Below are 13944 nucleotides of genomic sequence, written 5' to 3'. Positions count from 1 at the left end.
ATATTCCTAACAATTTTTTCCTCATCATACATATAATTCTTAATTTCTATATGTACATATTTTTCTATATAATACAGTCTCTAATTTGTTTCTCTATATACTGACATACAGTTTGATATATCTCTATCGTAACACTAACTTAAAATCTGAACAGTTCTCCTTGATTCACACAACAATAGAATTTGTCTCAGATTTCAAAGTAATCTGACTCTGTCTTGTCCTTCATTTCCATTGTGAGCCTATCCATATCAGCACACAATAAGATTTTATATAAAATCTCTTCTTCTGTTGGAATTTCTTTATTCTTCCAGTTTCGTGCATACGCCAATCTAGCAGCCGTGAGAATATGTAGCATCAAGTACAATATCCCTTTTGTTATATTTCTGCATAGTTATGCCTAGTAGAAAGAGTTCTGGTTTTAGCTCTACCTCTATCATTAGTATTTTTTCCAGCCATTTTTTAACCTTGTTCCAAAAGTCACGGGCTTTTGAGCACTTCCACCACAGGTGGTAATATGTCCCTCTTGCCAATTTACATTTCCAGCATGTGGAAGAAATATTTGGACCCATTTTAGCTAATCTTGTGGGTAGGATATGCCATCTGTAGAACATTTTATAATAATAATAATAGTAGTAATGTTGGAAGGGGCATTGGAGGTCATCTAGTCCAACCCCCTGCTCAGGCAGAAAACCCTACACCATTTCTGACAAATGGCTGTCCAGTCTCCTCTTAAAAATTTCCAGTGTTGGAGCATTTACTGCTTCTGGGGGCAGGCTGTTCCACTGATTAATTGTTCTCACTGTCAGGAAGTTTCTCCTTAATTCTTGGTTGCTTCTCTCCTTGATTAGTTTCCACCCATTGCTTCTTGTCCTGCCTTCAGGTGCTTTGGAAAAGCTTAATTCCCTCTTCTTTATGGCAGCCCCTGAGATATTGGAAAATTGCTATCATGTCCCCCCCTTGTCCTCCTCTTCGTTAAACTAGACATACCCAATTCTAGCAACCGTTCCTTATATGTTTTAGCCTCCAGTCCCCTAATCATCTTTGTTGCTCTTCTCTGTACTCTTTCTAGAGTCTCAACATCTTTTTTACATCGTGGTGACCAAAACTGGATGCAGTATTCCAAGTGTGGCCTTACCAAGGCTTTGTAGAGTGGTATTAATACTTCACGTGATTTTGATTCTATCCCTCTGTTAACACAGCCTAGCACTGTATTACCCTTTTTGGCAGCTGCAGCACACTGCTGGCTCATATTTAGGTGATTTACTAGGTGATCTACTAGGACTCCGAGATCCTTCTCACGGTTACTACTATTGAGAATGGTGCCACCTATGCTGTACTTGTGCATTTGGTTTTTCTTGCCTAAATGTAGAACCTTGTTTTTTTCACCATTGAATTTCATTTTGTTAGTTAGTGCCCAGTGTTCAAGTCTGTCCAGATCCTTCTGTATCTTAAGCCTGTCTTCTGGAGTGTTGGCTATTCCTGCCAGCTTGGTGTCGTCTGCAAATTTGATGAGCTCCCCATCTATCCCTTCATCCAAATCATTTATGAAGATGTTGAAGAGTACTGGGCCCAGAACAGAGCCCTGGGGCACCCCATTACACACTTCCCTCCATATTGATGCAGTTCCATTGAGGACCACTCGCTGAGTACGGCCGGTCAGCCAGCTACGGATCCATCTGGTGGTGATTCTGTTTACCCCACATTTTTCTATCTTATCAAGTAGTAGATTGTGATCTACTTTATCAAATGCCTTACTGAAGTCCAAGTAAATTATGTCCACAGCATTCCTCTGATCCACTAACTTTGTCACTTGGTCAAAGAATGCAATAAGATTTGTCTGGCATGATCTATTTTTGACAAACCCATGTTGGCTTTTAGTAATGACTTTGTTTGCCTCTAGGTGTTCGTTGATTCATTGTTTGATTATCTTTTCCAGGATCTTCCCAGGTATTGAGATCAGGCTGATAGGTCTGTAATTTCCTGGATCCATTTTTTTTTCCTTTTTTGAGGATGGGAACTACATCAGCTCTTTTCCAGTTTTGTAGAGGTTTTCTTTGTAGGAGGTGGCCAAAGTAAGCTTCCTATTCCATACCCATAATTCTTGCCAGATATGCAGATCAAAGTTGAGATCAAAATCCCTGCTCCACGTTAACATGGTTTCTTTTACCTGTTCCTCATACATTGCCTGATCTAATAAATAATGAAATAGCTTTTTAATCCTTTTTTCCTCAGTACCAAGTAATATTTTATGCTGCCCTATCAGTTCTATTTTTATGCCTCACTCTTTTTTATCTTTCCAATATCTTGCCTGTAGTTGAAGGTATGCTCCCCATTCTCGTTCTATCCCTTAGATCAATGACAGTAATTTAAGGGAGATTTGTAATAAAATATATGCTTAGTTGTAGAAAGTGTTTTTTGAAGCTACCACATTGATTTTCTACCATTTTTTTCACAAAATAGAATATGAACAGATCCACCAGGTATCAGTCTTTTATTGCATGTATGTTTTGTGAGGAATAACAATGCACAATTTTTTAAAAAAACTACCTTGAGTTGACTAAAAATCTTCAAAATATTTCTTGCACCAAAGTTTCCTACATTCTATAGCCAACACTTAGCAAAATCTAAAGAATCTTATTTCTTCTACCACAACTAGAAATATTTGAAAGACAGAGTGGCTTACATTAGAGATACAGTAAAGCCTTTTGCTCATTTCAGCAATTTGGGGGGAGCTGCCTAAGATTATAAAAGAAGAAAAAACTCTTTACATGGCATGTCATAAGGTTTTACACAAGGATGTTCCTTCAATTTCAGTTCATAAAAATGATAAACTATATTGGATGCCATGCCACCAATTAATAAATCACCACTCTGCATGGAGGTCTATAAGGGGCTGCCCTTGAAAAGTATCTGGAAGCTCCAGTTGATTCAAAGTGCAGGCCCCCGTATGGTTTTATGCACACCCAGATTATACATATGCCACCTTTCTTATGGGAGTTGCATTGGCTGACAATTTGCTTCCGGGTACAATTCAAGGTACTAGCTGTCACCTTTAAACCCTACATGGCTTAGGACCACGTTATTTGAGGAACTGTCTCTTCCTGATCAGATCCACATGATCCAGTGGAGCAAGGAGGCAGGCAATGTTTATAATGGCCCCCACTTTTTTATTATAAATTTTTACAATTTTACAATAAAAACCCCTTCCCAATCCCTCCCAACTCACCCCCAAACCCTCCCTCATTCTTCCCAGAGCTGAATACAGGGTTAACTAGAACTTAAAAGAAAAAACTTTTAAACTCAAATAAACCTCAAACAAATATGATTACATTCAATAAACAAATTGTTAAGTACTTAACTCCATTATGTATAAAAAACAGAAAGAGAAAAAGAAGAAAATAAAAAAAAATAACAAAAGGAAAAAAACTATTCTACACTTCTAAATAATATCTTAAACTTTAAATATAAATTATTCAAAAGCTAAATGATATTTTCTTATATCATACTTATATTGTATAAAATTTATCCATCTTTTCCACACCAAGAGATACTTCTCTTGTGATTTATCTTTCAAAAAAGCCAAAATTTTTGCCATTTCAGATAAGTAAGAAACTTTAAGAAACCATTCCTGCAAAGTAGGCAAAAATTCCTTCTTCCAATATTGTCCTATTAACAACCTTGCCGCTGTAATTAAGTTTAACATTAAAATAATCTCTTTGTCATCACAATCAGAAACAATACCCAACAAAAACAATTGTGGGGTAAATTTTATCCTTCTTTTGAAAATACTTTGAATATTCCACCATATCTTGATCCAAAAGGCTTTTATACTTTTACATGACCACCAGATAAGATAATACGTTGCATCCAAGCAACCACATCTCCAACATTTAGGCTGCAAATTTGAGTATATACGACACATTTTTTGTGGATCAAGGTGCCATCTATAAAACATTTTATAGAAATTTTCCCCTAAATTTTGCGCTTGTGTAAATTTAACATTCCTCACCCAAATAGTCTCCCATGTATCTAATAAAATCGGTTCATCAAAATTTTGAGCCCATTTAACCATACAATCTTTAACTAATTCTGCTTCTGAATCCAATTCCACTAATACACCATAAATTCTTTTTATGTGGGTTCGGCTTTGATCTCTAATTTGTTTTAGCAAATTCTCATCATCTCTAAGCAAACCCACTTTATAATCTATCTTCCACCTTTCCAATAATTGTCTGTACTGAAACCATGAATAATTAATATTTTCTTGTGCTAATTCATCTATGGATTTTAATTGCCAATTTTCACCATCCCACTTAAGTAATTGTATATAAGAAATTCTGTCCATCTTAACTCCTTTCCTTATACCTTCTATTGCATGCCATGGAATAGCCCATAATGGAATTCTTGAATCAATTCTATAATATTTCTTCCAAACCCAAAGTAAAGAAGTTCTTAAAATATGAGACTTAAAAACCCTGTCAACTTTTTTATTATAAATTAAATAGGCATGCCATCCATATAATAAATCCCACCCCTCCAAAAGGAGTATATCTACATTTGTTAAAGTAACCCAATCACTAATTAATGTTAAAACCACAGCATCATAATACAATTTCAAATTCGGTACCTTGAGTCCACCTCTCTCTCGTATATCTTGTATAATTTTAAGTTTTACTTTTGGTTTTTTCCCTGCCCAGATAAATTTATTGATACCTTTTTGCCATTCATCTAGGTTTGCTTCTTTCTTTAAAATAGGTATCATTTGAAATAAAAAAAGAAACTTTGGCAAGACATTCATTTTAATCGCTGCTATTCTCCCCAATAGAGACAATTGCAGCTTTTTCCAATTCTCTAAGTCCTTTTGTATTTTAAACCACAGCCTTTCATAATTATTTTTATACAGTTTTGCATTGGAAGCAGATAAAATAACCCCCAAATATTTTACCTTATTAACAACCTCAAAACCTGTCAATCTAACTAAGATCTCCTTATCCAAGTTGGTCATGTTTTTTGGCAATATTTTAGTCTTATTATTATTAATCTTGAAACCTGAAACTTGTCCAAACTGATTTATCAATTGTAACAACTCCATTACAGAATAAGTTGGTTGAGACAAAGTAACAACCAGATCATCTGCGAAGGCCCTTAATTTATAATCATTTTTGTTGATTTCTATTCCTTTTATGTTAGGTGACTCACGAATTTTAATCAGCAAAATTTCCAAGGTTAAAACAAACAGCAAAGGCCCCTTTTCGATTGGAAATACCTCTGATAAACCTCCATTAACTATAAGTTGTGCTGTTTGTTTTTGATAGATGGCTCGAAGAGCCTGTAAAATTTTATCTCCAAAATTCATTTCCTCAACCAATCTTAACATAAATTGCCAATTTAACTGATCAAAAGCTTTTTCAGCATCTAAAAATATCAATCCTGCAGAAATCTGGTTGTTCTTATCCAAATATTCTATTAAATTAATAATTTGTCTAACATTTTTCATATATCTTCCAGTTATGAAACCAGTTTGATCCATATGTATTAGTTGATTCAACACAGTCATAAGTCTGTTAGCTAAAATTTTCGAAAAAATCTTATAATCTACATTCAAAAGAGATATGGGTCTATAATTTTTTGGTAGAGTAAGATCTTGGTCCTCTTTTGGGATCAAGGATATAAAAGCTCTATCCCAATTTTATCATAGATCTTATTTATTTCTTCTTCCACTAATATCCCTTATTTAAAATAAAATATTAATCTATCCTATACATATCTAATCCCATCAATCAATCAATCTCTTTAAACTGAGAAAATAAAGTCCAACCTGGAGTCCTTTTTTTCTATTGGGATCATATGTCTATTGGGCTCATGGTCTTGGTCTCACCTTTTTTCATGCCGATACTACGTAGCCATTAAAAATGCTCTTTGAGGAAAGGAATTGTCTTGGAGTCGTTTTTTCTATTGGGCTCATCTATAGGAACCATGACATTGACAGTGAGTGGGAGACCGTAAAATTCTGTGAAATGAATAAATTGTATTTCACTACATTTCCCATATTATTAATATATGTGTTTTTATTGTTTATATATTGGGTTTTATTTTTTTTTAAGTAGCTCAGAGACACTGACTGTCAACACTACAAATGAATTTGGCTGCAGCCATTTTCATCTCGTTTTTCGATTGCAACAGAAAAGGGAAGAGGTGTGTGTATTCTTTTTGTCTAGCTAAAACCTAAAATTGTTCTGTGGGAACCAAGGTCATTGTTACCAGAGTTTTGGCAGGTAGAAGTGTCTGCTAGAAAGCCCGCTAAACTAGTGCATTGGGGAATGTGATTTATGACATAGAAATTGTGTGGGAAGTTCATCTTTGTAACTTTGGAGGAAGGGAATTTTAGTCTTGTTTCACCTTTGTTCATGCCGATACTATGTAGCCATTAAAAATTGTGTTTGAGGAAAGCAATTGTCTTGGAGTCCTTTTTTCTATTGGGTTCATCTATCGGAACCATGACATTGACAGTGAGTGGGAGGCCATAAAATTCTGTGAAATAAATAAATAAATAAATAAATAAATCTCCATACAATGATGTTTCATAAGGTTTTATTCAAGGATGTTCCTTAAATTTCATGTAGCGGAGCTGGGGTGAGAATGGGGCCAGCTGAGAGGTTTTGCGGGAGCTCCAGCAACTTCTGTGGGTCTGGTGGCAGGATGTGGGTCTGAAGAGGGAAGAAAAGGGAGGAGGAAGCTGACGGGAGAGGAGAGAGAAAGAGGCTGGAAAGTAGCGTTTAGCTGCACATTGAGTAGAGACAGCTGAGTGAGGTTTACTCGTGAAAGCCTCACGAGTAAGTAAGAAACATCTTATGGTAGTAATAAGACAATGGCTTTCCTAAAATGCTTAATAATTTGTGCAGAGTTCAAATTTATTTTAAGCAGCATTTCCATGATTTCCAACAAATATGTACTACAAGAAATATAAGCAGTGGCTCTTTTCAAAGTAGTATATTTCCTATCACATTTTCAAAAAAGTGTATATGAATAGAGTCAGGAGGTATCACTTACTTACTATATGTTTGTTTTGTTAAGAGAGATAATGCCAAACCTGTTTAAAAAAATTCTTTATGTCGGTAATTGTTCAAATAGAGACTTCTTGATCTTAAATTTTGTACATTTCATGTCAAGGACTTTGAAAAAAATCTAAAGGTTATTTTTTCTCCCACAACCAGTTACAACTCAGAAAATATAAGACATAAATTACATCAAAAATCCTAAATGTATAAACAAAGATCTTTTAGTCATATAAAGGATTTTTGAAAATCTGGGTAAGATTAGATAGAGAAAAATATTCTTACGTTGGTATTTCATAAGGTTTTATGGAAGGGTTTTCACTAAATTTAATTTCATAAAGGTAGTAAGTCATGTGAGATGCCATCACACCAATGATGAAGTCACCATGCTGATACCACTCATGTTGTACAAGGAAAGCATCACTTGCAGGACATCTCAGAATAACTACTTTGTGCACCAAAAATATCAGAAACAATTTTTTCATGCTTTTGTTATTGTGAAAATGTTTTTCCATTCTATTGATCAGGAAGTACATATAATCCAATACTTCATCTAAAGATTGATCCAAGGCTTATATCTGAGAATGCAACTAATGAGACAATCTATCAGTTTTTATTTAAAGATCCACATGAGCGCAAAATTGCATCTTGAACACCATCAGGATTTGAACAGATACACTGGGAGAGGAAAACAGAGGGTAGAAAGCTGAAGCAAAGTATCTGACAGAGCCATTATTACCCTTGTGCCAAACTTCCTGTGATTCAAGTGTTACTTTATATCCAAACTGATACCTTGGTCGTTGTTGAATATAATTCCATTCTGTGCAGCCTTTGGTGTTTTGGTCTAGCTAAGAAAACATGGTGATTCTTCTAGGAGATAATTGTTCTGTTTTGATGAGATAATAATTGGCTAATAGTTCAACTATTTTTTTTTAAATGAGCAAATGCCAATGACAGTAATATAAGGGAGATTTGTAATAAAATATATGCTTAGTTGTTGAAAGTATTTTTTGAAGCTACTATGTTTGATTTCTACCACTTTTTCACAAAATAGAATATAAACAGATCCAGCAGGTATCAGTCATTTATTGTGTGTATATTTTGTGAGGAGTTACAATGCACACTTTTTTTAAAAAAAAATACGTTGAGTTCACCAATAATCTTCAAAAAATTTCTTGCACTAAAGTTTCCTACTTTAACAAAATCTAAAGAATATTATTTCTTCTTTCACAATTAGAAACATTTGAAAGACAGAGTGGCTTACATTACATATAAAGCCTACATTTATGCTGAAACACCTTTTACTCATTTCAGCAATTTTGGGGGAATTGGCTAAGATTATAAAAAGGTAAAAACAATCTTTACATGGTATGTCATAAGATTTTATACAAGAAAGTTCCTTAAACTTCAATTTATACCAACATGTCCCATATATCATCAAGAGAATTCAGCACAATATACCCTTTGTGTTCTTCTGAAAACCCCATTCCTTGCCCTTCTAATTCAAGGAAGATTTTTTTTATGAACTGGAGGTGATCCGACCAACTTTCTCCAGACTGTAGCCTTGCTCTATAGTTTTCTTATGACAGTTAGTTTACAGCTTGTGGTCTCTCTTACATAAATTCTGTGTAAGACAAGCCAGTATTCTCTAGCAGATTAGTTAGCCCATGCACATGCATTAGCTGACTATCTTCCAAGCACAAAATTATGCTGGCTTGGGCTTTTTCATTTTGCTTTTTCTCTTTGTCACCAAGACGTCCTGGAGGATATTTTACACAAATCCTCCCTCTGTAGAAACATTCTCATTTTTAAGCTCCATGAGAGAAAATTAGACTCATTAAGATGAGACAAAGGAAAACCTCTTCCAATTCCTGTAACAGATAGCATTGTGCTGTGTACACAAGCTAATTGTTCTCAACTTTCCTTGTGCTCATGAAAAACTTTCACTATCTCATCAGACTATCCTTACTCTTGAGAAAAATTTACTCCTGCTACTTCAGGGCACATCTGGGCTGATAACATGTTAAGGAATTGTGTAGCAACTGTCCAGATGAAATTGGAGACACTAAGACAAACTTTATATATATGCGTTTTATTTAGCATTTAATTTTATAACAGTCTTTGTCATCAACCAGAATAAAAGGACACAAGATAGTCAGGAACACAAGATTATCATGAGGTAAATTAAATAGTATACAGAACACATAGAAGAAAAAGGTGGGAAAAAAGGGAAATACCCCCTTTATACTTAAAGCAACCAATCATAGCATAGATTGCCTCATGCATGAGTCAGCACTCTCTAACTAATCTACCTCAACTGTGTCTTCTGGCCTATTACAGTATATACTAGGGATGTCAAACTGTCGACCCACGGGCCAGGCATGTCATCCAAAAGCCACACCCATTTCAATCTGGATCGAACTTCAATTGGCTGCTAAAAGTCATAACTCAGTAAAATTTTGGCCCTCTGTACCAGATGTTTTAAAGGAACAGAGATTTGCATTTGATATACCAATCTTCTCTAAGGACTGGGAGAATTATTATGAGTGTTTGTTTGCTTCCACGGAACCTGCAGAGAAACTGTCTTTAAGCAGGGATTTAGTAAACTTTAGAACTCCTCTGCCTTGTCCACCAGTCTTGGAAAAGGAGATATAATCCATCATTGAAAGCAGAAAGAGCAATAAAGCCCCAGGTGAGGATTTCTTACCAGCAGAATTATTTAAGAAATTTCCCAATTGGTGGGGAACAGTATTGGCAGGTCTTTTTACACATATAAATAACACCTGCCATATACCAGGTAGGTGGAAGATGGCATTAGTCTGATTGACATTGCAGCAAAATATATATGCTAAGTATCTTTTAAATAGAATTGAAATCTGGGTAGAGGAAAATCGTATCTCTGCAGAAGAACAATCAGGTTTTAGACAAAGCCGATACACTATTGATAACTGCTTTGTCTTGAACCATCTAATTGCTAGATATGCCTGTAAGAGGAGACCCCTGTTTGCTGCTTTTATAGACCTCACAGCAGAATTTGATATGATAAGCAGAGAAGAACTATGGAGTAAACTGACAGCTCTTAAAATAGAACCTAGACTACTGGTTTTGATTAAAGTCCTTTACACAAGTACCTGTTTGAGGGTGTGGTATGGGATTAATGGGGCTCTGACTAACAGGATTCACACAAATAAAAGGATAAGGCCCCATTATTATTTAGTTTATCAATGATTTGCCAGGGTTAATGAAGGATCCAATGGTACATATGCTGGTGATACTAAATACATACTGTAACAGCTTGTACTATGAGGATGATATGATTTTATTATTGTATTCACAAGTAGGATTATGTAGGCTATTAAGAAGATTCAGCTCTTATTGCCAGGATAACTCCCTAACAATTAGTAAATCTAAATCAAAAATCATGGTGTTTGGAAAACACCAACAGAGACATAGATGGCAATTAGATGGTGACTCAATTGAACAGGTTAACACCTTTGTGTATTTAGGTGTAAATTTTTCCAAGACTGGAGCTTAGGCTGCCATCACCAACAGAGTACACTTAGAGCAAAAGCCCATTTAAATTTACTGCTTAAACTAAAGAATCATAGTTACCCAGGGTCCCTAGCCCCATTAATTAAAGTATATAAAGCTAAGGTTCCCCCTATATTCTTGTATGGAGCAGACGTTTGGGGTCTATACTCAACCATAGTCCTACAACAAACACAGTCCCAACATTTGAAATATATTTTGGGTGTAGATCTAAGAACATCTGTTGCAGTAGTTAGAGCTGAATTGGGAATTCATACAACTCATGAATTACCCAAAATTAGAGCATATAACCATGGTGGGATTGAACAGATTTGCACCGCTTCAGCAGAACAGATACCTATTTTTTTGTTGCCCAGGCCCAGAATGGACTTCCAGAAGTGGCATACACACAAAGAACCTGTTGTTCACATATTTGAATCCCACCACTGCATATAACTATTGGCAAAAAGTCAATGAAATAGAGACTGGTAGACTCCCCAAGTTATGTCTGCAAGAGCAAATACAATTATAATCACAAAGCTCCTGGATCACCAAACTAACAAATGTTGTAAGAAGCTGTGGTCTTCCTGTCTCCTGCATAATAGGAGAATGATTTAAAAAAAGAACTGCCCAAAGCATTAAGGATATAGAAACACAAAATGACATAGCTATCCTTATAGGGTGGGTAACTTGAAATGGCTGAGCAAATACGAACATACTTTTCAGCTAGACTGCTATCTGAAGTTACAACTGCCAAAATATCTAAGGCACATATTTATGCAATCAAGATTCAAACAGCTTGACACAATGGTTAAATATGGGAGATTCCATTCTATACCCTACAATGAACAACTCTGCATTTGCATAGTACCAGAGGTAGAAGGCCTGGGTAACATGTTATTTGATTGTTGCTTGTATAAGAGGGAGAGAGATAAGTACCTCAGTCTATATACCAAAATGAATGACCCATTGGGCTCCCCATATCAAAACAACTTACTTTATATGTGGCCAGAATTTGAAAATAACGTTTAACCCAGAACCGTACTTAAGCAAAATGGTCAAGTTGAGGTGGGATTGCAGCGGTGACACCAAAATATAATTTTATTATATTCTATCTATATCTTAAATTATTGTATTCTATTCCAATTTCATTTTATTTTATTCCAATTTCGTTTTAAATTGTATTTTATCTAATTCCATTATCAACTGTTTTTATCAAATTTAGTAATAATTTATTTCTGGAACTTTGCACTTTAATATGGCTCAAGGGCTAATCAATAAATAAGTTAATGAAGTTTAATGAAGAGAAGGATTAGGGGGGACATGATAGCAGTGTTCCAATATCTCACGGACTAAGGAGAAACTTCCTGACAGTGAGAACAATTAATCAGTGGAACAGCTTGCCTCCAGAAGCAGTAAATGCTCCAACACTGGAAGTTTTTAAGAAGAGACTGGACAGCCATTTGTCCGAAATGGTGTAGGGTTTCCTGCCCGAGCAGGGGGTTGGACTAGATGACCTCCAAGGTCCCTTCCAACTTTACTACTATTACTATTACTATTACTATTATCCAAAGCACGTGAAGGCAAGACAAGATAGAAACTAACCAAAGACAGATGCAACCTAGAACTAAGGAGAAATTTCCTGACAGTTAGAACAATTAATCAGTGGAACAACCTGCCTCCAGAAGCTGTGAATGTTCCAACACTGGAAGTCTTTAAGAAGAGATTGGACCACCATTTGTCTGAAATGGTACAGGGTTTCATGCCTGGGAAGAGGGTTGGACTAGATGATCTCAAAGTTCCTTTCTAACACCATCCTCCTCCTCCTCCTCCTCCTCCTCCTCCTCCTCCTCCTCCTCCTCCTCCATATATATATATATATATATATATATATATATATATATACACATATATATATATATACATACATACACAGTATGTATATATATATATATATATATATATATATATATATATATATATATATATATATGGAGGGGGTAGATTGCAGCGGTGACACCAAAATATAATTTTATTATATTCTATCTATATCTTAAATTATTGTATTCTATTCCAATTTCATTTTATTTTATTCCAATTTTGTTTTAAATTGTATTTTATCTAATTCCATTATCAACTGTTTTTATCAAATTTAGTAATAATTTATTTCTGGAACTTTGCACTTTAATATGGCTCAAGGGCTAATCAATAAATAAATTAATGAAGTTTAATGAAGAGAAGGATTAGGGGGGACATGATAGCAGTGTTCCAATATCTCACGGATTACCACAAAGAGAGGGAGTCAAACTATTATCCAAAGCACCTGAAGGCAAGACAAGAAGCAATGGATAGAAACTAACCAAAGACAGATGCAACTTAGAACTAAGGAGAAACTTCCTGACAGAACAATTAATCAGTGGAACAACCTGCCTCCAGAAGTTGTGAATGTTCCAACACTGGAAGTCTTTAAGAAGAGATTGGACCACCATTTGTCTGAAATGGTACAGGGTTTCCTGCCTGGGAAAAGGGTTGGACTAGATGATCTCAAAGTTCCTTTCTAACACCATCCTCCTCCTCCTCCTCCTCCTCTTCCTCCTCCTCCTCCTCCTCCTCCATATATATATATATATATACATACACAGTATATCCCACCATGTGCAACCCACCTTCTTGGTCATATTTTCCTGACCACAACATACCTGTGAGATGGGATGGGATGAGAGACAGTTTTTGCCTTAAGGTCATCAAGCTGGCTTTCAAGGCCAAGGAAGGACTTGCACTTATGGTCTCCCATTTTCTAGTCCAATGCCTTTAACATTAGACCAAACTGAAATACTTTTAAACATAGAAATTATGTTTAATTATGTTAAACCTCTATGAAAGAAGAGTCGGGATTGCAATGGCACCATATCAAGGTCTTTCCTGAAATTGCATAATAAACCCCCTTTATTCTTCCAAGTAGCTGAGAAATGCAGTGCTTTTTTTTTTGTTAAAAAAAAAAAGTGCTGGAACTCACACACATTATACAATCAGCCCACCCTGCAAGATTCCATCCCAAAAAAAGTGCCGGAACTCTGTTCTGGGCATTCTATGATAAAAAAAGCCTTGGAGAAATCCATCTTCACTTCTTCATTTCTATAGACAATGAATTGCAAATGAAAATCTCCTAGAGCAACCCCATCTCCAATTCTTTTGTGCCATCTTCAAAGCAAGATTCCCTATCTTCTGTAGGGTCTCCAGTTTCCATGTTCTCATACAAAAAAGGTTTGCGCGATGGGAGCAAAGCCATTTCAAAGAAGTCCTCCTCTCCTTATCCAAATCAACAATCAACACATATATTGATGACTGGAAAACAACTATA

This window comes from Crotalus tigris, unplaced genomic scaffold, assembly GCF_016545835.1.
Source record: "Crotalus tigris isolate CLP2741 ecotype Arizona unplaced genomic scaffold, ASM1654583v1 scf7180000017614.5298720, whole genome shotgun sequence".
Lineage (NCBI taxonomy): Eukaryota > Metazoa > Chordata > Lepidosauria > Squamata > Viperidae > Crotalus > Crotalus tigris.
This window is presented reverse-complemented; position numbering follows the sequence as displayed.